At 46.2% G+C, this 23,218-nt stretch overlaps 1 pseudogene across 1 annotated transcript; it reads left to right on the forward strand.

Annotated features, from left to right (window-relative positions):
* Nucleotides 1–8,733: 8,733 nt before the first annotated feature.
* Nucleotides 8,734–16,807, forward strand: LOC144127670 (uncharacterized; annotated as a pseudogene). The gene is made up of 6 exons (XR_013313558.1): nt 8,734–8,938; nt 9,030–9,227; nt 9,328–9,378; nt 12,807–13,268; nt 15,462–15,662; nt 16,325–16,807. The product of XR_013313558.1 is annotated as an uncharacterized LOC144127670 (transcript).
* The last annotated feature ends 6,411 nt before the right edge of the window (nt 16,808–23,218 follow it).

The raw sequence follows: 23,218 nt of genomic DNA on the forward strand, positions 1-23,218 counted from the left end.
ATTCGTTCAATGCACAGTGGCCACCTTTTCGGTGAAAATAGAGATAATGAAATGTCATACGCATGTCTAAATCAGCTTATAGCAACCTTCTATGGCCTGCATTGCTAAAGCTGTGCGAGTTAAAACAAAAATCGCATCCATGATGAATATCCCCTGCATTGTGAAACAGCGAGTATCCTAGAGTGTCTACTTTTCGTTATCTGCAATGTCGATATTTAATATCCATACATGCCGACTTTTCTCTGCCCAGTATTACATCTGCCTCCCCCTATGCCCCGAGCATGGCATTACAGGCATGAGCATGCAAGTGCAAACAACTTGGACCCCATTGGCATCATGTGGTTGTATTTTCTTGTGCGTTCTGCCATGTTATGTGATGGACTTATCCTACATCCAAAAAGTACACTGTCACTAAGTAGTAGTGCCATAGATTGATTGGTTGGGCACCATCTGCAACACGTGGAGGTCTTGGATTCGGACTCCACTGGTGGCATGCTGTTTCCTTTTCTCATACCTTGTGTTGAATTATCTGACATCTAACAAATGATTCTGCTGCTCCAAATTTAATAAATCAGACAATGAAATTTATTTTTTAGTTCTTTTGCTTTTATTGCTGGCTAGTTTGAAATGTATATCTCAACAAGCCCCTTATTTTCCTTCTCTTCTATGCTTAATGCCGCTATAAGTAGGAGCCTTACATTGCCTTTTGCAGGGGCCAATGTGAGAACCACAAGGTCGGAGGATGGTACCTGCGGGGCAGTTCTCGTAACGCAGGTCATGAAAAGGACGCAAGGACTGACCCAATGGTCCATGAATATCTGGCAGACATCCGATTTAGATCCGAACGTCCAGGACCGAAACAGGACGGCCAGGGGACAAACACAGGACATTGACTTTCGGGCATCACCAACGTCTATTTATTTTGACGCAAGAGGCGTCCTACTGAAGTCCAACATGGCTGTCCGATATATATCCTGCGACCAACGTACTCCGGACGTCCTCACTGGGTGTCTTTTCAGAGATTTGTGGTACCAGCAACAAATGCTTCAAGTTGGTTTTTGATAATGCAATCTGTACGCTGTTTAAATCAGTGCCAGACCTATCCCCGTCAGTAGAGAGCTTTAGCTCTACCATATGGTAAAACATGGTAACTACAGCGATTGCTACCATACGGCAAATGTGGCTTGACAAGCGTGGCAACGGTAGCAACGGCAACGCGTTACCGTACTTGCCGTATGGCTAATGGGCTATGCCAAACAATGCGCTTGCCATGCAAACTACTGTGGAAATTACGAGCATCAACAGGGACTGCGCCTCACCTTCGCGATCGCTCCGTACCTAAATCCAGCTGACTTTCAACATATAACGCGGCACAAGATGGGTCAGGCAATTATATCAGCAATTTTTATGCTCAATTATGCCGCATGAAACGCCAGTCCTGTCGACGATGGTGCCGTGCTCGAAGTTCATCTCGAGCTGCAGATCTTCGGACGCTTCATAGGCTGGTTTTCAGTGCCGTCAGCATTAATTAAGGAAGAAAAAATCGGCAATCGATCCATGTATATGCATGCGTGCAGCACGCACGCAAGAGCTGTAGTACATGTCAACGAATATTTCACTTCTAGCATACCGGAGAAGTTCTCGCGTAGAAATATACCGGTTTACCGGACGCCTGCTGTGCACACGTGGTTGGCGATGGAAGCATATGGCAGTGACACAAGACTTACAAACTTAAATCCCGTCGGTCAATCCTTGAAATGAATCTCACAGTTAACAACGCAGCAGTCCGTGCTAGACTCCTCGACGGTGACACGATGGGCACAGGGAAAAAGCATTGAAAAGTAATACACAGTGCAGATAGACTATGCGGCCGGCTTACGATAAGTGGACGGATGATAGGAGCGTCTCCTTTGAAATGAGGTAATGACAGCTGCCATCAAGCTTGAGTTTCTTGCTTTATAATTCTTTAACGGTGTTTTTTTATTTATTTCGTCACTTTTGATGCCTAATAATTAAAAGAAACGCTAGCAAAGGTGTGCGCGGAAGCACCACTTTTCTTCGCAGTTTCCCGTGAGCAGCCGTCGGCTGAGGCGCTGGCAGCGCCAGCTCTTCCCTTCTGACCTCCGATCGCCATCGTCATCACAAGAGCTAAGCCCCAAAATTCATTCCAATCCAATCCGCCTTCGCCTGCCCTTCGCGCATTTTCGCGGTCTTTAAGCTCTGTCTCTAGCGTCGTGCCGCGTCACATCCAGACGCTGTGTCGCTTTCTGCTCGAGACAAAAGGGGTCTCGAGAGTGCGCGTGGAACTTGTTGGTAAGTGTACCTTTTGCTACTAACCATTTGAAGCCTGTTTCAACGGAACTGAGTAGCAGAATACCGAAACTATGGTTTGTTCTCGAGGTGAGTGCTTGCGTGTTGAGTGCCATGCCGTTAACGCGAGAAGCTTACGCTCGCGAAAAGGCTGCGAGGAAGGCAAAAAAACTTTACAGCTCTTTGGATGTGCTAATGTGGACAGAGAGAGAGAGCGTGCATGTGATGTGGAACCTGCAAGGCAAGGGACTGGTGTATATGGCTTTCTGCAAGATAGCAATAGTGGAAATGGCCACCATAGCCATGCCTCAATACCGAGCTGCTCTGCTGACGAGCTTCGTCGTGTTGTTCCCGCGCAAGCTGAGGCCGATCACGACTATGATCCGTGTTCAGGGCTTGAATTGGGCTCTATATTTGGAGCTACAGAAGACAGTGCTGGCAGCAGTGTAGACAACTGGGAGAGCCTCCGAGAAGCTCTGCGGAGTTGGGCCATAGAGCATAGAATCAAGAGAAGAGTGTTACCAGCTCTTCTTAAGGTGTTAAAGCATCATGGTGAAGGATACTCTGAATTACCAGAGGATGGTCGCACGCTTCTGCACACTTCTCCGCTGCCGCAGAACAAGTTACCCATTGAAGTTATGGAACCAGGGCAGTACTCCCATTTTGGGCTTGCTACAGGTCTTCAGAAGTCACTTTGTAATGTCGAGAAGCTTGCAGATGTAGTTCCTCTTTCTTTCAATGTAGATGGCTTGCCCTTATCCAAAAGTACCAAAATCCAGCTCTGGCCCATTCAGTGCCTACCTCGGGGTTGTGGCAATGTGCCACCCTTTGTTGTTGGTGCATTTGCTGGACAGTAAGCCAGCATCTTCAAATGAATTTCTGAAGGCCTTTGTTCTAGAACTACAGTATTTGTTTGAACATGGTGTAGATATATATGAATGACAATGCAGTTCGGCTGAAAATCAGCTCTATCATATGTGACGCTCCAGCTAGAGCCTTCATTGCAATGACCAAAGGTCATGGAGGCTACAGTGCCTGTCCAAAATGTACGGTTGAGGGCACATACTTGGATGGCAGTGTTGTATTCGTTGACCTGGAGGCGCCCCTAAGAACTGATGAAAGTTTCAGGCAGCATCATGATCATGAGCACCACAAAGGAGAGTCCATTCTGTTGAGTTTGCCAATTGACAGTGTAAATGACTTGCCATTAGATTATATGCATTTTGTGCTACTTGGCGTTGTAAAAAAAAATGCTTTTGTTGTGGACGTCTGGGCCTCTAAGCTTTTGTCTAGGGCCTCTAGATCGGCGCACCTTTGATGGAAAGAGCAGGCTGCTCACTACTCATGTCCCCAGGGAGTTTTCTCGCAAGCCTCGAGGACTTGAAGAGGTAGACCGCTGGAAGGCAGTTGAGTTCCGGCTTTTTCTTTTCTACACTGGCCCTTTGCTCCTGAAATGTTGTTTGTCAGATCGGCTGTACCAGAACTTTTTGGTCCTCCATGCATCTTTATCTATTCTTGCTAACAAGGAGTTGTGTCGACAACATGCTAGTTACTCTGCTGAGCTCCTGAGATGCTTTGTTTCTAGCTTCTGCAATTTGTATGGGGATGTGAATGCTTCGTACAGCGTACACTGTCTAACACACCTTGCCTCTGATGTCCAGAGGCATGGGGAGCTAAGCTTGTTCAGTTCCTTCCCCTTCGAAAACAGTATGCAGGTTCTTAAGAGGCAGCTGCGCAAGCCTTTAGAGCAGCTGCACAACAGGATGATGGAGTCACAAACTCAGTCATAACGGCATTGGCAGCCATCTGACAAAAAACGTGTGGAGTTGACCTATCCCCACTCTGGAGGGATGTTGCTGCCGGAATGCTGTCCTCCCGAATATCAAAGGCTCACCTTTGAAGGCTTCACAGTAACGCTGTCTGAAAGAGACAACTGTTTTTTCACAAGGTGGCCGTGTCATTCTGGCGAGAAACAGCTCAAATGAGAGACTCAAATGAGCCCTGCATAACTGGCCAAGAGTTTCTAAACAAGGCAGATTTTTACTCTGTACCATTTGAGTCCTCCCAACTGGGCATCTGTGTTGTGTCGGTCCTTTCTGAACCAAAGCCGTGGCCTCTGCACAAATTGCAGAAAATGGTGAGGCTGCCTTGCGGTGAAAAGTTCCTGGTCCTGCCAGAACTTCACACTATGTGATGTGTTTCTGCTTTGCTAACTTTTATAAATAGTGTATGAAGACAAGTTATAGATCATATCTGTTAAGGTGAGTGTACATTTTGATACAGGTCAAGTGTGCCTGGAGCATCACCTTTCTTCATACTGCCAATATGTGTACAGGTGCTCACTGAATAATTCGGAACGCCGGACAGGCAGCAGCTCGTCAGCGAAGCGCGGTGGCGTAGGAATACAGAGGCAGACTGCGCCTGCACGGCCTCCCTATCTAGCGAGCCTCCTTCCCTAGTGAACCTAGATTAGATGCTGCCTTGCTCCAGAGAAGGCTAGCGCTAGGGGCTTTTTAGCTTTGAGAAAAGGTCTGGGCGAGCGGTGTCTCTGATGCGCTGCATGTTCATGCGCTGTCCACCCACTCTCTGACAAGCGCAAGCGCGCCTTGCTTGCGTTGCGTTGACGCCGGTTTCTGAATTCACTTGGCGAGACAGTCACGCTCTCTGTCATTACTGATATGGCTGGCATATAACTGCTGTTCATATTTTAGAACCAGTAAGCCAGGTCTGGGAAATCTCACTTCTCGCGCAATTCCTGCCTCAGTTTAATTTCCTATCGTGAATGAAAGCGCAATTTTAGAAAAATAGCGAGGGTTCGTTGGCTGATGTAAAAGAACATTAAAATTTTTTTTTTCAATAAATTAAGCTTCATATTTCTCAGCACATATTTCGTGCACAAAACTTCATACAGCCGGTGCTTATTAGTCATCTATTCAAGGTCACTCATTGAGGTCGAGCGAGTTGAACGCAAAAAAATTGGCGTGTTGGGCAAACTTGAGCTATGTAACAGGAAGCACACTGGCTTTACTTTTTGCAGAACAAAAAAAAGAGCTGGAAATGAACTCCGTGTTCTGTGGTATGCGGTAGGGCAACCTCCACAACGGCCATACACGCAAGCACGCTTCCTGCTCCAATCACACTGCAGCTTCTAGCCTGCATGGGCGCGAGGAGTTTGATACCTTTGCAGTAATCAAGGCACTTCCATTCCCCGCTAATGTTTGTCCACACTACATCTCACATATGTATGAGGAAGGCTTTTTTATTGTACCCCACACATTTTCAATCATCTTAAATCCGCAGCTTTGAGAGGCCTCATAAGTAGGCACACAGCACGTTGTCGTTGGAGACAATTTTTTTTTATTACAGATACCTCAAGGGCCCTTGGGTGAGGGCTTTGCATGAGGGGTATATAGCATAGCACTGGTGTGCACAGAACAACGGTTCTACTGGAATAAGCGGCATTCATCTTTAAGCGGTCTGTCCAGACTGCAAGAAAGTAACTGGCCGTCGAGGGTGTCAGAGTAGGCACGAAGTGTGAATGATGGAAACAGCCGTACTAGTGGACTGAGGCTGTCGTTCTTCATCGCTTCCCAAACATTCACAGCATAGCTGCCGAGCGTCGGGCACCACCTTCGCACCTGACGCTAAAACTCACGAATCGTGCTCCCTTTCCACTGTGCAGAATTGATAATGGGAAATGATTGGCCAACAGTTTAGGTTCCCGACGGTGACTAGCGTTGGCAAAACCCGGCGTCCTTCCTTTATGCAGCAATGACTGCGTCGCAGGCCTGATTGATAACGAAGTATGAAGATAAAAACCATGGCTTTGTCACGGAAGTCTGTCCTTTACAATCGAGACACCATGCCGAAGAGAGTGCCTATCGATGTGCGGCGCACAATAATTAAATTATCTATGCAAGGTGTACCGCAGCGCGAGATATGCCGCCTCACCGAGAGGTCTATAAGCGCCGTCAATCGTATTATTCAAGCATACAGGGACGAAGACGGACGCCTTGGAGATGCGGCTCAACCCGGACGACGCAGATGCACGTCAGAGGAGTCGGGCTCCCTCATCGTTGCGGCAGCGGTCGCGGACCCTTTCCAAAGCGCCCGCCAAATCAAGGAATCCCTTAACTTGGCGGTCAGTGAGGAGGCGCATGCGAGATGCCGGGCTTCATGGGTTTGCGGCAGCCCAAAAGCCTCATCTTACGGAGCGGCAAAAACGACAGCGCCTTCACTTTGCCCGGATGCACGAGCATTGGATGGCAGAAGAATGGAAACAAGTCATCTTCTCCGATGAATCCACGTTTTCTTCTAGGTGGGATCAACAGCGCCGCGTCTGGAGACCAAACAACTGTAGGTATTTGCTTTGTTTTACACTTGCTTTCCAATAATTCATGCTCATACCACGTTCATAACCTATAAATCTCAGATTTTCACTGCGCCTTCTCTTGGTGTAGGTACGAACCCGGCTACGTTTCTGAAATTCACAGTAGTGGTCGGTGTGCTGTGAACGTTTGGGGAGCCATGAGCAAAGAGGGACTGGGCCTGCGAGTTCGGCTGCCGCCATCGTTCACAGCTGATTCCTACTGTGAAGTTATCGATGTTCACCTCTTGCCATACGCTCTGGACGGACCATTTAAGAATGGATGTTTCTACTTTCAGCAAGACCTCAGCCCTGTGCACACTGCCAGAGTCGTGCAAGAACTACTTCAAGAATGTGCTGTGCACTTACTTGATTGGCCTCCGAAAGGTGCAGACTTCAACCTGATTGAAAATGTGTGGGGCGCAATGAAAGAAAGCCTATCCCACATGAATCTAGGATCTGTCAGTGCCGACGAGCTGTGGCAGGCCATAGCCGGAGAATGGAAGCGGCTTGGTGAAAAAACGGATTTCATAGGAGCCCTCTACGAGTCCCTTCCACGCCGACTACAAGCTGCGATCCGTGTGGAAGGTGCATTGACAAGCTATTGAAGGCCGACATGCTAAAGCTGGCGCTAAAGAAGTTCAAGGCAACGGAGGGTTGCCTTTATGTTCTTTTTTTTGCTGTTCTGGAGAAGAATAAACCCAGCGAGATTCCTGTTGTGCATCTGCACAGTGCTTCTCATGCTGTTTTTGTTCTATTTAACTCCTATGGCCTACTCTTGATGAACATCGTATAGTCATGCCAACAAATGGAAACGCGATATAATGCAAGAATACTCCCCACAAGGAGGATAGCGAAGCGACCGGTACCACAAGGACGCAGTCAAGAAATACCTTCAAACCTCAGGGATATTCTTGAGCCTAAAATATAAGATTAATACAGTGCTAGATGCATGAAAAAAAAAAACTCCTATGGATGAAGTAGGCACTGAGAAACCCGCCACCTTAATTTATTTCTAGAACAGTTTTATTGCTGTTAGCCCTTTCACTCCTGCTAAATGATCGGTCAAGTCTTCGTCAAAATGTTCGTTCAGTTCACGATATACCGAATCGCAAAAGGGGCCCGCAGTGCTATGGTAGCGAATCCGCGGAGCTCGTCACACAATCATGGAAACCTTGGCTGCATCACAGAATGGATTCGAAGCCGTCGGCAAACCGCCGCAAGCAGTCCACTTGCGATTAAAGATAACGGTGGGCAGCAAGCGAAAATAGCATGTCACAGCCACTGCACTGCTCAGCACACCTGTCCCTGTGCTAAGAGGCCCTTTCGCTAGCATTCTGGAGCAGAAAAGCTAATCTAGGTACCCTAGAGAACGAGGCTCGCTCCATAGAAAACCAGCGCATGCGCAAACCGCGGCTGTAATCTTCTGCAGGCGCGCTCCACCGGCGCCTGGCCGCCTTCGCGGCATTCCACATTATTCTGTGAGCACCTGTACTTCCCTAAGTGTAAGAGCTCTCAATGCTAGGCAGAAAAAGTCTGCCGGAAACAGCCACTGTTTCTGGTAGCTTTTTTGGGGATCACTCGACCTTCGGATAATTTGGACATATTTTTGGTACCATCAGGTCTGCATTATTAACATTTAACTGTTTGAAACAGTGGCGGAAGTACGAAATAGAAGGGCAAAAAAAGTAACAGCTGTCAGTTGATGAACTCAGTTGATGAAGTTGGGGTTTCTCTTCACTCTATGTGCACTTGTGGCACGTTTTTGTTATTTTGCTGAAAAAAACCTTGTGTACTTTAGGTTTTAGCATAATCGCAGCTGCAAGCTACTTGGATGCTGGAACACACAGGTGCCGCATATGAAGAAAATATTAAATATCTGACTGCTGGCCTGTCCATGCGAGGCATGCATTTTATTTCCACCATCTGTCTGGTTGCTCCATTTCTCCAGTACCTAGTATACTTATAAATACCATTATACATTAGCATTCTTGTGTTAACTTGTCTGTTGCTCAATGCAAGAGTATCTGGTAAAAATACTCTTGGCACTTCTTGCCTTTTGTTTTTCAGATATGGTGTACGTCATTGTTGAGTTCTTGCAACAAGACCAGGTTGAGGTTGTGCCATCTGTATGGGTAGAAGATGAAAAATGCGCGTGGCCGGAGCATGCAAAAGGGGACAGAATAACAGGAATGGTAAAAAAAGCCACACTGCCAGATTCTTCATGGAGGCGATTTAAGATATCGGTGAAAGGTGTGTTTGGTATGTTCAGTTTCTAGGGATTCTGCTCCTTCCTAATGTTGGCATGAAGTATGATATAATTATTCTTACACTACTGTTTTATCGTCTTTAGCAACTTACGACCAGGCTAGAAGAAAACTTGAAGAGAGCCAGTATATATCTGATCTCGACACTGACTCTGAACCAACCCACTCCAAAAGAGTGAGGAGGCCACCACAAAACTGGTCAGACTTGGATGAGTCTATAACACCACCGAAAGTGCAAAAAAGAAAACAAATGATGTGCCCTGTCCCAAGTAACTTTCCTCAAGGTAATAAAAGCAATTTCTTCCTATCCTTCAGCAACAGCTCACAAAAAATGGGTCCATGTTTTTTTTTTTCATTGCTTGCTTCTAACCTCATTTTTCTCAGGCCTGCCTTCTACTGCACCAGTGCTGCAAGAGCCCCATGGAGACTGTGAAAGTCAGTGATCTTTAACTGCTTTGTTGCTTTCATGAAATCTCTTTAGTTGATCTGAAATCCTTCGCTCATTTTTGTCTTGCGGGTGCTGTAATATTAGAACAAAATGACAGGTAATGTTGGAGCAAGGGGGTTGTGGAAGCACACGTGTTTGAAGGATTAGGCGAAATCAAGAAAAAATGGACATGAGTACAAAATGTAATGTGTAGGTCAGATAACGGGTGGTTCGTTAGATTAACTAAGTAAATTTCAAGAGAAGATAAATGTGAGTGAAGGCAGACGGGTGGGCGATGAGATTAGGAAATCTGTGGCGATAGGTTTGCTGCATCTGGCTTAAGATGGGGTTGACGCTGATGGCAATCGTTGAAAGTGCAACAACACTCAAGCACATTGCAGTGCGTTCTCAGTTGATTTATACACATTTAACAGCAGCAGCATCCATGTACTCAAGAGCTTATTGCTTTGAAAAATGACTGCATGTGTTCCCTTGCGGATACTGGTCTCATCTTCTGCAGAATGTAAACAAAAATAGGAGAAACTACATATCCCTAATGAATAACATTTCATAAATCATGATGAAAGCCAACATTCACTGAAACCAAGGTGCACATGGGATGCTTTTTTTGTGTTGAATGCTTGTAAATTATTACTCTAATTATTTGACTGCTTAAGGTATTTGATAAAAAAGCAGAAGACAGCCATATGCTGCTCGTGGGATCCGAACCACAACCTCAGAATTTCGCGTCCGGATCTCTACCAACTGAGCTACTGCGACTTCTGTCCAGTCTTCTGCTGTTGAGGGTATTTATGTGTAGTGACTAATCGAACCTTGAGAGTGTTCACGAGCACCACCCTCATCCATAGCAGCAGACATAGTGCACCCTGTATTACTGCGAGTACCACATAGGAACGTGATCGAACGGTGAGGGCATAAGCTGTGGAGAACCTCCTTATGCTGCCTATGGCATCCAGACTGCCAGATTCAAGGCCCTCTTTAAGCTGTTGAGCAGACAACTCAAGGGAAAAGAGGTGCTTGTCATGACATGCGTGACGGAAGCCAAGTCACTAAAAAAAGCAAGGAGCATAGTGGATTTTTTTTTATTCGTAGCAGAGGGCGGCAGAAAGCTAGATGGGCGGATGAGATTAATAAGTTTGCGGGCATACGATGGGCAAGGCTGGCAAAGGAGATTGTTAATTGGAGAGACATAGGAGAAGCCTTTGTCCTGCAGCGGGCATAGTCAGGCTGACAATGATGATGAATTGCTCAGTTGGTAGAGCACCAGACGCAAAATTCAGAGGTCGTGGGTTCAGATTTCACTGCTGGCACGTGGTTTTTTCTTCTAGCAATTTTTTTGAGTAGTTTGTCTAGTAACTTTTTCTTAACAATTACCTTAAGCCATAAAATAATTTTAGTAATAATTTCCAATTAACACAAAAAACATCTATGCTTCTTGGTTACTGTTGGCTTTCATCATGCATGTCATAACGAGCACCTCTTTTCCCTTCCGTTGCCTATTTTATAAGCCTTTTTTTAATATATGTACAATGAAGTAACTTCCCATTACTGCTGTTCTGCTACTCAGGCGATAGGCATTCATGAGTCTTCAGCAGACCACTTCGACCAGCCTCCAGACCAGGGCAAGCATTTGTTCTGCATTTTATAATTGCATTATGTGGTTTACCTGGAACTGGGAATGTCAGGTTAGCAGTTTGTGTAATAAAAAATATTTACTGGACAGCATACTTGCATTGCCTTCATTCACTACCTCGCAATTGGCCCCCAATGATTTCTCTTGACCCATTCTTCAGCCTTCATCCGCCACTCCAGGTGAAAATTTTCAACTGGAACCATTTGGTTCCAGTTAAAGTGGTTTAAGGAACAATTTTCCACTTCAACTGATCCAGTTACAACTGGTCCCAGTGGAACTGGAAACTTGTTCCTTAAAACAGTTGGCTACTGGTTCCAGTTCAACTGGAAACTTGTTCCTTAAACCAGTTGGCAACATGTCCCAGCTGAACTGGAAATTCGTTGTTGAAACCAGTCACTGGTGGCTCTTCAGGAAGCACGTCATGTACTATCAGCGTCAAATGAAATGCGAACCATGGAAAGCGCGGCCTCTGACCCAGCTTATGCCCCAGCCTGTCGACAGGAAGCATAGGCGCGCCCATCAGGTTTGCGATACTCTTGCTTCTGTTTTATTTGACGTTCGTTGTCGCGTTTTGCCATTGGAGCGCCACGATCATTCTTTCTACATGTGGAAACTTGCGCAGCACGATTCCGCTGGCGGCAGCGGCTCTGGCACGCGTGGATGAAGCGAGCGCTTTGATTTTGCTTCAGTCATCGTCGTATTATCAGCGTCTTGGTGCAAAGCAAACAATAAAAAATCTGACCGGGTTAAGGTCAGAGTTCTGAATCCCTTCTTTCTGGTAGTGAGTGATTATCAAATCCACAATGGTTGCAGACGAGTGCACGAAGTCGAGAGCAACATACATTATGCTGTGTGCGCCGTTCTCGATTTCTTGCCTTCGTCTGCAAGCACTATCAATCACATGATGACTGAAGGAAACCAGCTCGCTCGCCCAGCAACCAATCCTGTTCTGTTAGTGAGCATATCTTTATTGCCGCCAGGAAGTCTGTAATAAAATGGGAACGAACCTTCGACTCGTCATTTGAAAGCGACAATGCCAAGCGTCCGGATGGAAGATAGACAGCGAATCGTCTCGCTTTACCTCCACGGTGTGCAACAACGTGCCACTGCAAAGGAACTGGGTCGACCACTGTTGACAATTAACAGAATTTGCAAGGCATACCGTGTTGAGGGAAGGCTCAGTAACTTGCCCCGTGGGCACAGACAGCGGGTGACAAGCAAGGAAGAAGACAAGCTCATTGTCGCATCTGCAGCAGACGCACCCAATATTACTGCTCGTGAGATAAAGGATACTATTCAGTTGGGTGCCAGCACGTCGACTATTAGACGTCGCCTGCACGAGGCTACTCTGCGAAGCCGAGTAGCGTCGCAGAAGCCGGCGGTCTCAGAGGCAAACAGAAATGCAAGACTTGCATATGCGCAAGGCCACTCATCATGGACGGTGGAGGACTGGCGCTACGTGATGTTCTCTGACAAGCCAACTTTTTCAACACATTGGTGCCAGCGTCAGCAAATTTGGAGAGCTACAAACACCAGGTGTGTATTTTCTGCCATGTGAGCGTGTAGACTGCCACATTTGAGGTAGAATTGCTTCTATGCGATAGCCGTCGTTTAAAAATGCTAAGCAGAAAGTAGTTTTTGTTATATCCTGGGACCTATCGATACTTCGTCATTATGTGTATACTCTTTGTGCTAAGTTTTTGTTTAGGCATTTTCGCCGTCTCTGCTGCTCGCAAAATTATATCATAGCCACGAATTCGTCGGTTCTTTTTCTCTGTTCAGGTTCGAGCCCAAGAATTTCCATCAAGTTGCAAGCAGCGGCCGCTGCTCCGTCAGTGTATGAGGAGCGGTGTGTAAGGACGGCCGGCCTTGGAGCGTTGGTTCGCCAGCACGGAAAGTTTGATGCCGGAGCTTACTGCGATGTGATCCAGAATGTCGTGGTGCCCTACGCCCTGGATGGCCCATTTCCCAACGGGCTGGGGCTGTACAATTTTCAACAGGACCGCAGCCCAATACACACGGCCAAGTCAGTTACCTGTCTGCTGGAACAACTGGGAATCATGTTGCTGGAGTGGCCCCCTCAAGGCACTGACATGAACATACTGGAGAATGTGTGGGGTGCTATGAAGAAGGCCCTTTTGCGGCGGCCACTCCAGGCTGGCTCCCAGGATGCTTTGTGGGCCGCTGTGCAAGAGGAGTGGGAGCGCTTACGGACTTTGAACTTTGGGGCCCGGCTGTATGAGAGTATTCCTCGGCGAATAGCAGCGGTGGTTGCCGCTAGAGGCGATTTCACGAAGTACTGACTTTGTGAGACAGCTGCCTACTCCTCACCGGATGCACGCCATCGACCCCTTGACGGGGCCTCCCCGAGTGTCACTTGTATGTCTGATGCCGAGGTTTTGCGCATCCATATAGTTACCCTGAATAAAGTTTTCTTTTTTCAATGGCGTACAGAGAAAATACCAACTTTTTTTATTCGACAACTGTGCCATGATACATAAGTTGAGAATGGGTGAAAGAATTGCAGGTGGTAAAAAGTCAAGGAGTGACGTCCAGTTTCCTTAATGTAGTCCGCGCACGTTTCACTTTTCAAGGACAAATACTGCGGAAGGTAGCAACGTTGCACGCTGTCGTAAGTGTAGTGAACCTCCTGTCTTAATTCCCATGAAGCGGCCCACGTTTATTCTTCGCATCGCAGATGGATGGTAATAACATGGCGATGACGGAAGTAAAATCAAAGCACTCGCTTCATCCACGCGGGCCAGAGCCGCTGCCGCCAGCGGAATCGCGCCGCGCAAGTTTCCACACGTAGAAAGAATGATTGTGGCACTCCAGTGGCGAAACGCGACAGCGAACGTCAAATAAAACAGAAGCAAAAGTATCGCAAACCGGATGGGCGCGCCTATGCTTCCTGTCGACAGGCTGAGGCATAAGCTGGGTCAGAGGCCGCGTTTTCCGCGGTTCGCATTTCATTTGACGCTGATAGTACATACAGGCAGTGTAGTTCACCAAAGCCAGGGAGCAATGTTGCACTTGAAAATTCATGCCTGCATGATGTGCCCAAAATTTAATCGGCTACACATGCCTGCATGTTTACAATGCTTGTCCTTGAACATTTAAGTGATGAAAGCACAGCAGTGAAAAGATGTCTAAACTTAATATTTATTTGCTCCATAATGCCTTTAAAGTTTTTGCACATGCAAGACGCCCCTCAGCTTTCATTGAGTCATAAATTTTCTCGGTCAGGATTGCAAGGTTCTGCATTGCTGCTTAATGTGTCATGTCTAAGGTGAGTTCACTTTTGTGCCAAGTCAGTGTCCATACAAGAAGGTGATCAAAGCATGATCATGTGCATGCAGAGATGACATTGCTTATATATATATGCAGACATCGTGTGCCATTGAGCCTGTCAGCGACTGGTGGATGAGTATTTGACACTAGTGTACAACACTTAAGCACTTTCACATGCAGTCTTCAAGGTGATGTTTTTACTGTTCACTCAACAGAGAGATCTATGCTTAAAGGTAGTTGTTTGTGTGGAACTTTGTCATTTTTATCATACACTGATGCGGACTAAGTGGTTCTCACAGCTGAGTGTATTTTTGCTGCATCACAAGATCATTTTGCTATGCAGGTAGATTTAAGGACATTTACAGACAAAAAAAAAGACAAGGATGCATTATGTAATTATTCAAATTTTTTCCTACAACTTTCGTGGTTTTAGGGCCTGACATGAGTGGACCACAAAAAGACATGCTGGATGATGGTAACTGTGTTGAACATTCTCATAAAGTTAAGGAGAGCATTCAAACTTAATTTGCCCTCTTCTATATGCATCATTTCACGGACAGAATACTATAACAGGTGCACTTTGTGTGCAATTTTGTGCAAATGTACATAGTTGTCGATTTATGATAAAATTATGATTTATGTTGATTATGATAAATGATTTATGGCTGAATGGCTGGTGTTCGGCTGCTGATTCCAAGGTCACAGGGTTGACCCCAGCTGTGGCAGCCATATTTTCATTGAGACAAAATACAGAAATGCCAGTGTGCTGTGCGACGTCTGTGTACAATAAAAAACTCCAGGGGGGCCTAAATTAATTTGGAGCCCTTCACTATGGCGTTCCTCAAAGCCACTTAAGGACGTTAAAATCTTAAAATCATAAAATGTTGAACAGGCTCATTTCTTGTGTTGTAGCTGTTAGATTTGGGATTACTTCTTAAGGCCAAGAAATCACTTCAAAAATCACTTCTCAGTCACTTCAGGATGTTAAAATCTTAAATCATAAAATGTTGAACAGGCTCGTTTCTTATGTTGTAGCTGTTACATTTGGGATTACTTCCTAAGGCCAAGAACTTTAACAATGTGATATTGAAAACTAGCTCCTTGTTAACTGTCTTGTTTCTTGTGGCTATATTTTTGGTCTTACAGGTTTTAAGCAGCACGTGATCACTTTTAAATGTGCTACGCTTCACACAGCAGCATCACGGCGAACTGTTGAACAAGATGTGTGGGACTCTGGAGAGAAATCCAGTCATCACATGTGCCCCGCTTATTGAAGAGCCGTTTAAGAATTTAGCAGATTTTTTGACGTTCGACGACAGTTTGAACAAGGAGAAGACTGCATGTTTGGTAAGTACTATTCTTGGTGAAAGCTAGGTGAGGAAACTGGGGGTTGTAAAAATTCAACAAAAATGTAACGGACACCTGAGGGGAGGCTTGAAATAATTTATCATTCTAACATTCTCCACAATTTATCATTCTTGCTATCTCTACCACAGGCCTGTGCAGTTAATTTATATTTTGTAGTTCGGAACTACATGGTTGGCATGCAATGGGTGCTGTGTTCTCCATGTACAAACTGTGATTAGTGCTAGAGTTGCAAGTATTGGCATGCTTGGAATTTTGTATTCTGGATGTGCCTTCAGTGCATTAAGGTTTTTCAATATCTGTATTTGTATAGCAGTGGTAGTACCTTTCGATTTGTTATGGCCGCACACAGCACCAATTTTTGCTGTCGGTAAATGCTAGCATATTCCACATTTAGCTGCTGTCGGCAACTTGAAAGTGCCTACATTTTTAAATTTTGTGACAAAGTTTTGGTTTAATTGCTCTGAGACAGTTTTTTGCTTATGACAGTAATCAGTCATGCTACAAATGATTTTATTTTTCCCATTTGGTTCTAATTGTATGCCTGAACTGTACAATTCACCTTATCCTAAAAGGACCTATCTGAAGCTTTTTTTTCTGTGCAGTGATATATATTCAGTGAGTGTCATCTTAATGTTTGACAGATTCAGGAGCTGACACAGCTCGGAGGAAAAGATCCCAGCTCAGCGACAAAATGAATGCTAGCATACTCTGTCCACCATGACCTTGATTCACAATTTTCATGGGTTGGAAGAAAAGGTAAAAGGAATTTCTCAGGTTTGAGGATTACAGCTGCTATAATCGGTGAGCTGAAAGCTGCTTCCATGGGAAGACGTGTTTTTTCTTTGGCTGATTAAGTGTGATGTTTTTTATGTAGACTTGCCTAAGCAATGCTGTTTGCCAAAATAACTTGTCAGGGTGCTTAGGGACAGTTATATGCGATGTAGAGATCTTGAAGTTATTTCTATAAAGTACTAGTGCTGGTTCTTGTGTTGCATGTGTTAGTTTTACATTGACATTTGTGTAAGCTTTATGCCGTTTCTTATTGTAATGTTCGGCCGAGCTTCATGCACGCTGTATGTTCACAGCCTTGAACATGAGCCTGTAACTCATCTCAATGTTATGCAAGACGGTATGTGATGTGCACGCTTATCAGTGTCGTAAAAAGCTTAGCATAGCTGCAAATATGATATTGAAATTTAACAGCGCAATGGTAGCTTTGGCCAAAAAGCGCCATGGCACAAGATTTTTTTTTTTACAGAAAGTGGAGTCAAGCATCTATTACTGAAGCTGGGGTGAAATAGCTGCAAAAAATTAGCACAATCAATTCAAGTCTAAAAATGCTCTACATTGGATGGATATTTGAATAATGGGAATTTGTTGCTAAAAGGAGTGAGAACACGGACTGTAGCGCTTTCAGGAAGTTGTTCAGAATATATACTTACCTTCAGCAGTTGAAGAAGAACGACAGATTGGGCGAGTTTGTTTTGCATAGTTACTCATAAAACAGTGCTACGGACACAAAACAGAAAAGGAAAAGGACGCACACTGCACTGACTTTCAAATGGATTTAATGGGAAGATCATGCTTGCTTTTCAAGCAAAACATCAAGCTTGCATGCATGCGCATGGTCAAATAAATACAAGCATATGCACGTCACATCTAAAAATTTTCTTGTGGATGCTCGTCACATCTTAAAAAAATTGTCTCGTGGATGCATGCGTGATTATTTCCGTAGTGCGCCCCTGGTTAACAAGCCCATTTCCTTGGATGTCAAGGCTACGTAAGGCTGACTAACACATAAAATTCATTTGCTTAAAATATGAAAAGCTTCTGCCACTTCTCTAGTGCTGTGATCATGGTGTACAAACAAGCTTTCAGTGTCAACAAAGAACGGAGTGCACTGGCACTCGAAACAATGCTTTGCCTTACCGTCGCCTCAGCTCTGGTTCTTTACCTAATTTTGCGTAACTTACCTAGTTTTATTTGAATATTCGAGGACAACTGCATCTTCAAGGCGGTACTGTCCCTATGGGAAGGGTACGGCTGCTCCGGCACCGGCATGTCTAAAGGGACCACACCAGTTTAAGGAGGCTGGCTCGGAAGAGGCGGCCATGGCTTCCCAGGCCATGGAGCAGCCAGAACATGGAGACGACCACCCGTCGAGCGAGACCTCATCGCTCAGTGGGGATCAGTCAAGGATCGTGGAGGGTGATGAGTCAGTGGCCAAAATGGCTGACGTGGACAACGAGGGCTTCAAGTTGGCGAGTCAAACTACAGCCGAAGTGGCGCAGGCCAGCTCTAATAAAGGAGAGAAAGAGATAACAGCTATATTCTTGACACTGACAAGAGAAGCAGATGGGTGCATGCGAATAGGCTGCGACCCTACGTAGCAGGAACCCAGAATGTGGGAGTTGTCTTCGACTCGAACAGCGAGTTTGGTGTAGTGTACGAGACTCCACATCACGGAACACAGAACCAATCCCTGAAATTTGAGATTTCAGACGGAGCGTTGACGGCGCAACAAAGACTTGAGCTTTGTGAAGTCATAACTGGGGCATCTGAAGTTTTTTCCATGTGCCCAGGTCGATGCAAAGTTGGCTGCCACAAAATAACGCTGCTTCCCAACACAAAGCAAGAAAGGTCACACATGTATAAGGTACCTTTCACATTCAGAAAAGAGATAGAGCATCAGGTAGCACAACTACTAGAGTGGGACTTTGTCTATCCAGTTGACAGCTCGTACACCCATCCAGTTGTATGTGTAGCCAAAAAGGATGGGTCAGTAAGGATATGCATTGATTTTGGAAAATTGAATGCAGTTACTGAACCAGACAGCTTCCCTACGGCTGATATGACTGCGATGCTCTATGAAGTGGCAAGTGCCAGCTACATATCGGTATTGGATGACCCGTGGATATTGGCAGATCGCCTTAGACAAATAGTCGCAGTGTCTTACCACATTCGCAACACCTCAAGGCCTCCATGCATAGAAGATAATGCCGTACAGGTTGCGAAACTCGGCAGCAACTTTTCAGAGGAATATGAATGAAATCCTAAAAGAACATTCCTTTTATGAAATGGCATACATTGGTGACATCGCTATCTTTTCGGCAACCTGGGAGAAGAATACCAAACACCTTCGGGCAATAATCGAGACTCTGAGAGAAGTAGCCTTAAAGGGACACTGAGGAGAAATTGAAGTTGGCTTGTATCGATAGAATACCAGCTCCTGATCTCAAAAACGCCGCTGTTACTGATAACAAAGCTCTTGTAAGGTAGGAAATAGCAAGAACCAAAATACAGGTATCGCCGCCACAGGCCAAACTCGCAAGTACAAGTGTGGTGACGTCGTAGGACAAGAGACGAAACCTTGGAGGAATTTTCCTTTACATTGTGCGCGAATCTCTGAGGCTGACAAAGGAAGATTCCTCGGTTCAATATTGAAGTTTTGTTTTAAAACCGATAGTGCACTTTTATCACACAAAGAAGGCAGACAAAAGGCAACGTGAATGTTGGAAGCAAAGAAAACCGATGTTTGGCGGCACCACAGGCGGCCAGGAGAGTTTCAATTTGTTAAGGCGCTTCGCGTCTATGAGCTTTGCGTGCCCCGTGGTTTTGTTTTTGACGCGCCTCGATTTACAAGCGCCGAATAGAAAAGGAACTCCAAGTGCCGCTTCAAGTGCTAGTTAACCTTTGCAGGAGCCTGTTAAGGCTTGTCAGATGACCGCCACGGTCGATGAAAAACTATGATGGCAAGATGGTCGGTAATCGTACAAGGCAGCACTTGTGTCTTCGCACGCTTGCCCAGCGAAACATTCCCGGCTGTGCTGGTCAACTTCAAACTACGTAACGAAAATCGTTTATTAGGGACGGGAGACAAGGTACAAGGCAGTTCAGAAAAATTGCTGATGGCCTAGCTCTGTAAGGCCAGTATATACGTAGCGAAAGCGCGGAGATTCATTCACTAGATGTGCCTTTATTGATAATTGCTACTTGAGCCGTCGTGGCGGAGTGGCAGCGTGTCCGCCTCAAACGCCAAAGGCCCTGGTTCGATTCCGAACCTCGGCACAGGATTTTCTTTTTATTCAGTGAGTGGGCGGGGGGCTTCAGTGGCTCCCATCGATGCCGCCACCGAATACGTTGGTTAGCGGTTAAGTGCAGGCTCTGTTGGATTGAAAACTAAACATTTGGACAGATTTGCCTAAGGCGCGTTTATGCTCCGGCGTAACACGCGCGCTGCACGGTGATGTCACGTCGGCCAAAGCGAGACCCTCTATACTGCGCTTGACCGCCGACGCGTTCGGCGGCTTCGGCGCACTCTGACTGCACTGGCGGGGAGACTTGGAGCATGTCTCTATTTCGCGCTGAGTGCGCCAGCTGCCGCCGGCCCGGCCAGACTGATTCGGCTCCGCTGCGAGGTGAGAGTTGTGACGTGATTCAATAACTTCGGCAGTTGGGCGGAGCTGTTCTTTTCGAGCTCTCAGCTAATTTGATCCATTCACGGCACACATCTGAAGGTACATGCAAGTTTGCGAGAGAGCCCGATCCAGTGGACCCGTTGGATCTAGCGGAAGCCGTTGAAGCATCGTGCGTCGGCTTTAGTTTCAAGGCGCCCACTTTAAACGCGACCGCCCTTGAGCACCTATCTGTTTTTTGTGGCAATGAAATAAATAAATAACTTGGCCCTTGCAACCGTGGGATACCTTGACAACGCCTGCTGCCCCGTGCAACCGCGCCATTCAAGGAATCCCAATCCATTGGCCCCAAAGTCCCGGCCAGCCTCCGATGGGCACAACGCGCCGACCTTGCCCTGGCCCCTCGCGACTACCCGCACTTGGGTTATATCTGATTAGCAGCGGCTGCTCAATGAGGAAGGGGGAAACGACCCGCCGGCGCTTAACCTAACCGTGTTCCCTCAAAAGCATTGCACGTTCTGTGGGGCTGAGGTTGCTGAAATGCAGGCCGGAGATCTTGCGAGAACTACGTTGTCGGGTTTGGGAACGGGATCCATCGCAACGCTGGCAAGACGCCGGTGCAAACGCAAACAGAGCGACGGTAGCGACCCCCCTTAGATGCCTTCAATGTGCGGCGGTGGTAGCTTTCATTTCGGCAACTGCTAGACCGCACCGCTAGCCGCCAGAAATCACGGAGTTTGCGTTTACGTCACGTTTCACGTCACTTCGTCCTGTGACGTCATAAGAGTTCTCCGTGTCGTCATAAGAGTTCTCGAGTTTGAATCGGAGTGGCGGGAAAGACTTTTTCAACTTCGAATCCAACTTTGAAATAAATGCATCTTTTGCTGCCAGACAAGCGGCAACAAAGCCATGAAATGCCGAACTATCAGATTTTGCTAACGAAAAAAATTTGATAGGGTTCTCCTCAGTGTCCCTTTAACGGCAAATGCTGCGAAATGCAAGTTTGCGCAGAGAAAGGTAAAATACCTAGGCCATGCAGTAGGGTCAGGCAAGCATGCTCCCGACTCAGAGAGAGTAATACCCCTGTCAAACAGGACTTCTTCACGGCCTTTGCCGTAAAGTTGTCTTATTGCACTAAAGGAGGAAAACCGAAAAGGAGCAGCGGCGCTGCTACACGGCAAATCCAAAGGAGCTAGAACGCGGCCTCCGTGAATGCCAAAAGTCACCGTTGTGTGTCAAGCAGCACTAGTAACAATATGAAATTAAAGCAGACGGTAGCACTTCAGCTAAGAGGATAAGAGTGCTTTCGTGTATGTTTGAAAAAGTAGCTATCACGATATTAAACGAGTGTTCTGACTGTGAGAAACGGATAATTTGAAACAAAACTTTCTCTTTTTTTTCATCGTTCCCGGCCTGACCACGGTAGGCGCACTTTTACGTTCGGCTCCTCGTTGTGTGTGAGAAGCGTGCTTTGTTGCTTATGTCCTTGTGCATATTTGAAAGAAATTAGGTTGTGCCTGGTTAGCGTGCTGCTGCAAGACGAACCGCAAGACGTTAGAACGAAGTGTGTAATTGCCATGAAGAGCAAACGAAGAAAAAAGAGCGAAGCGAGAAGCGCAAGCACGTGTGTGTCGATGCGGCTGCTGAAAAGCGTTCAAGTCCTTTCTTAGCAGTGTAGATGTCTTGTCATAGCCTCCTCTACGGTTAAGTGCACTGTAACGCAATATTGCCCATTAAATAAGATAAATTAGATATTCTTTACGTTTTCAAAACTAAATTAGATATTCTTTACGTTTTCAAAACTAAAAATTGCGTCAATTTTTTATTCTTTGAGCTCGCTAGCTGGCGCTGCCGTCTGGGTTGCTCCTTTAAGCAACTATAAGGCCGCTGACGGCCGCCTTTGCGGCTAAGGACCTTTTTCGTAAAGGTCTCGACGCTTTGCCGTGTAGATGCGCGTCACGCGCCTTTCGGGCGAAGGACCTTAATTCCTAAGGCCTTACAAGTGCCCGTGTGACAGGGGTATAAGTGCGATCGCAAAACTGAAAGCACCCAAAACAAAGAAGGAGCTACATAGCGTATTGGGCCTGTTTAATTACTACCGAGAATATGTACCGGAGTACTCAAAGGTAGTTCGCCCATTGACGGACCTCACCAACAGGCGGGCCCCGAATGTCATTCTCTAGAATGAGAAGGCCAAGGAAGCATTTTGTGAGGTGAAAAGAGTACTGGCGTTGTTGCCGGAGCTGGTCACACCTGATCACAACCAGGAGTTCCTTCTCACAACGGATGCCTCGGAGGTGGCGACAGGAGCACATGAGCATCTCTGTCGCAGTCTGTCGAATGGGAACAGAAGCCGATTGCATTTCTGAGCAAGAAATTGACCCCTGCTCAGACCAAATGGTCTGCAATTGAAAGAGAAGCTTTTGAAATCGTGTGGACACTGGGGAAACTGGATACCTGGTTATTTGGAGTTAAAAGTAAAGGTCGCAACAGACCACAAGCCGCTCTCTTACCTGACCCGTTCAGCGTCCACTAGTGCGCAGTTGACGCGTTGGTCGCTTACATTGCAAAACTATGACCTAGAGGTCGTGCATATCAAAGGCTCACTAAACAAGTGCACACTGATGCTCTCTCTCGTCTAGTATGCCAGGAGCAATGGCATTAAGATAATTCCTTTTGTGTGTGTTTGCATATGTTTCCTCTTCTATAGCCGCAAATGAGTGATCAAATTGTGGATGTACTTTTGTGTGTAACTATTTAGCTTGCTGCGGTGGTCACGGTGGGAAGTGAGTGTTGTGTTTTATGACACATAGGTGGCTAAGGCCATCATGTGCCAAATGCAAGGTATACAAAATTGCCTAAGGGGCTAGCTTGGCAGTTGGCATACAGATAACGAACATGGAAAGTTCTGGAACGTGCAGATTGTTGTCATAACCTTGTGTGCGCGGAATGAATTGAGGTGTGTGTGTGTGTGCGCAGTGCTACTTGGAACCTTGCGGCTGAAATGGAATCGCACACTGACATCAAGTGTCTGCGTGGCATTCTTGATTAAGAGGTATGGAGTTCGCTGACCTTTCCGCGAACTAGTCGGTCTCGTATTCATAAGGAAGGCCGCACCAG

This window comes from Amblyomma americanum, chromosome 4 (genome assembly GCF_052857255.1).
Source record: "Amblyomma americanum isolate KBUSLIRL-KWMA chromosome 4, ASM5285725v1, whole genome shotgun sequence".
NCBI classification, from domain to species: Eukaryota; Metazoa; Arthropoda; class Arachnida; order Ixodida; family Ixodidae; genus Amblyomma; species Amblyomma americanum.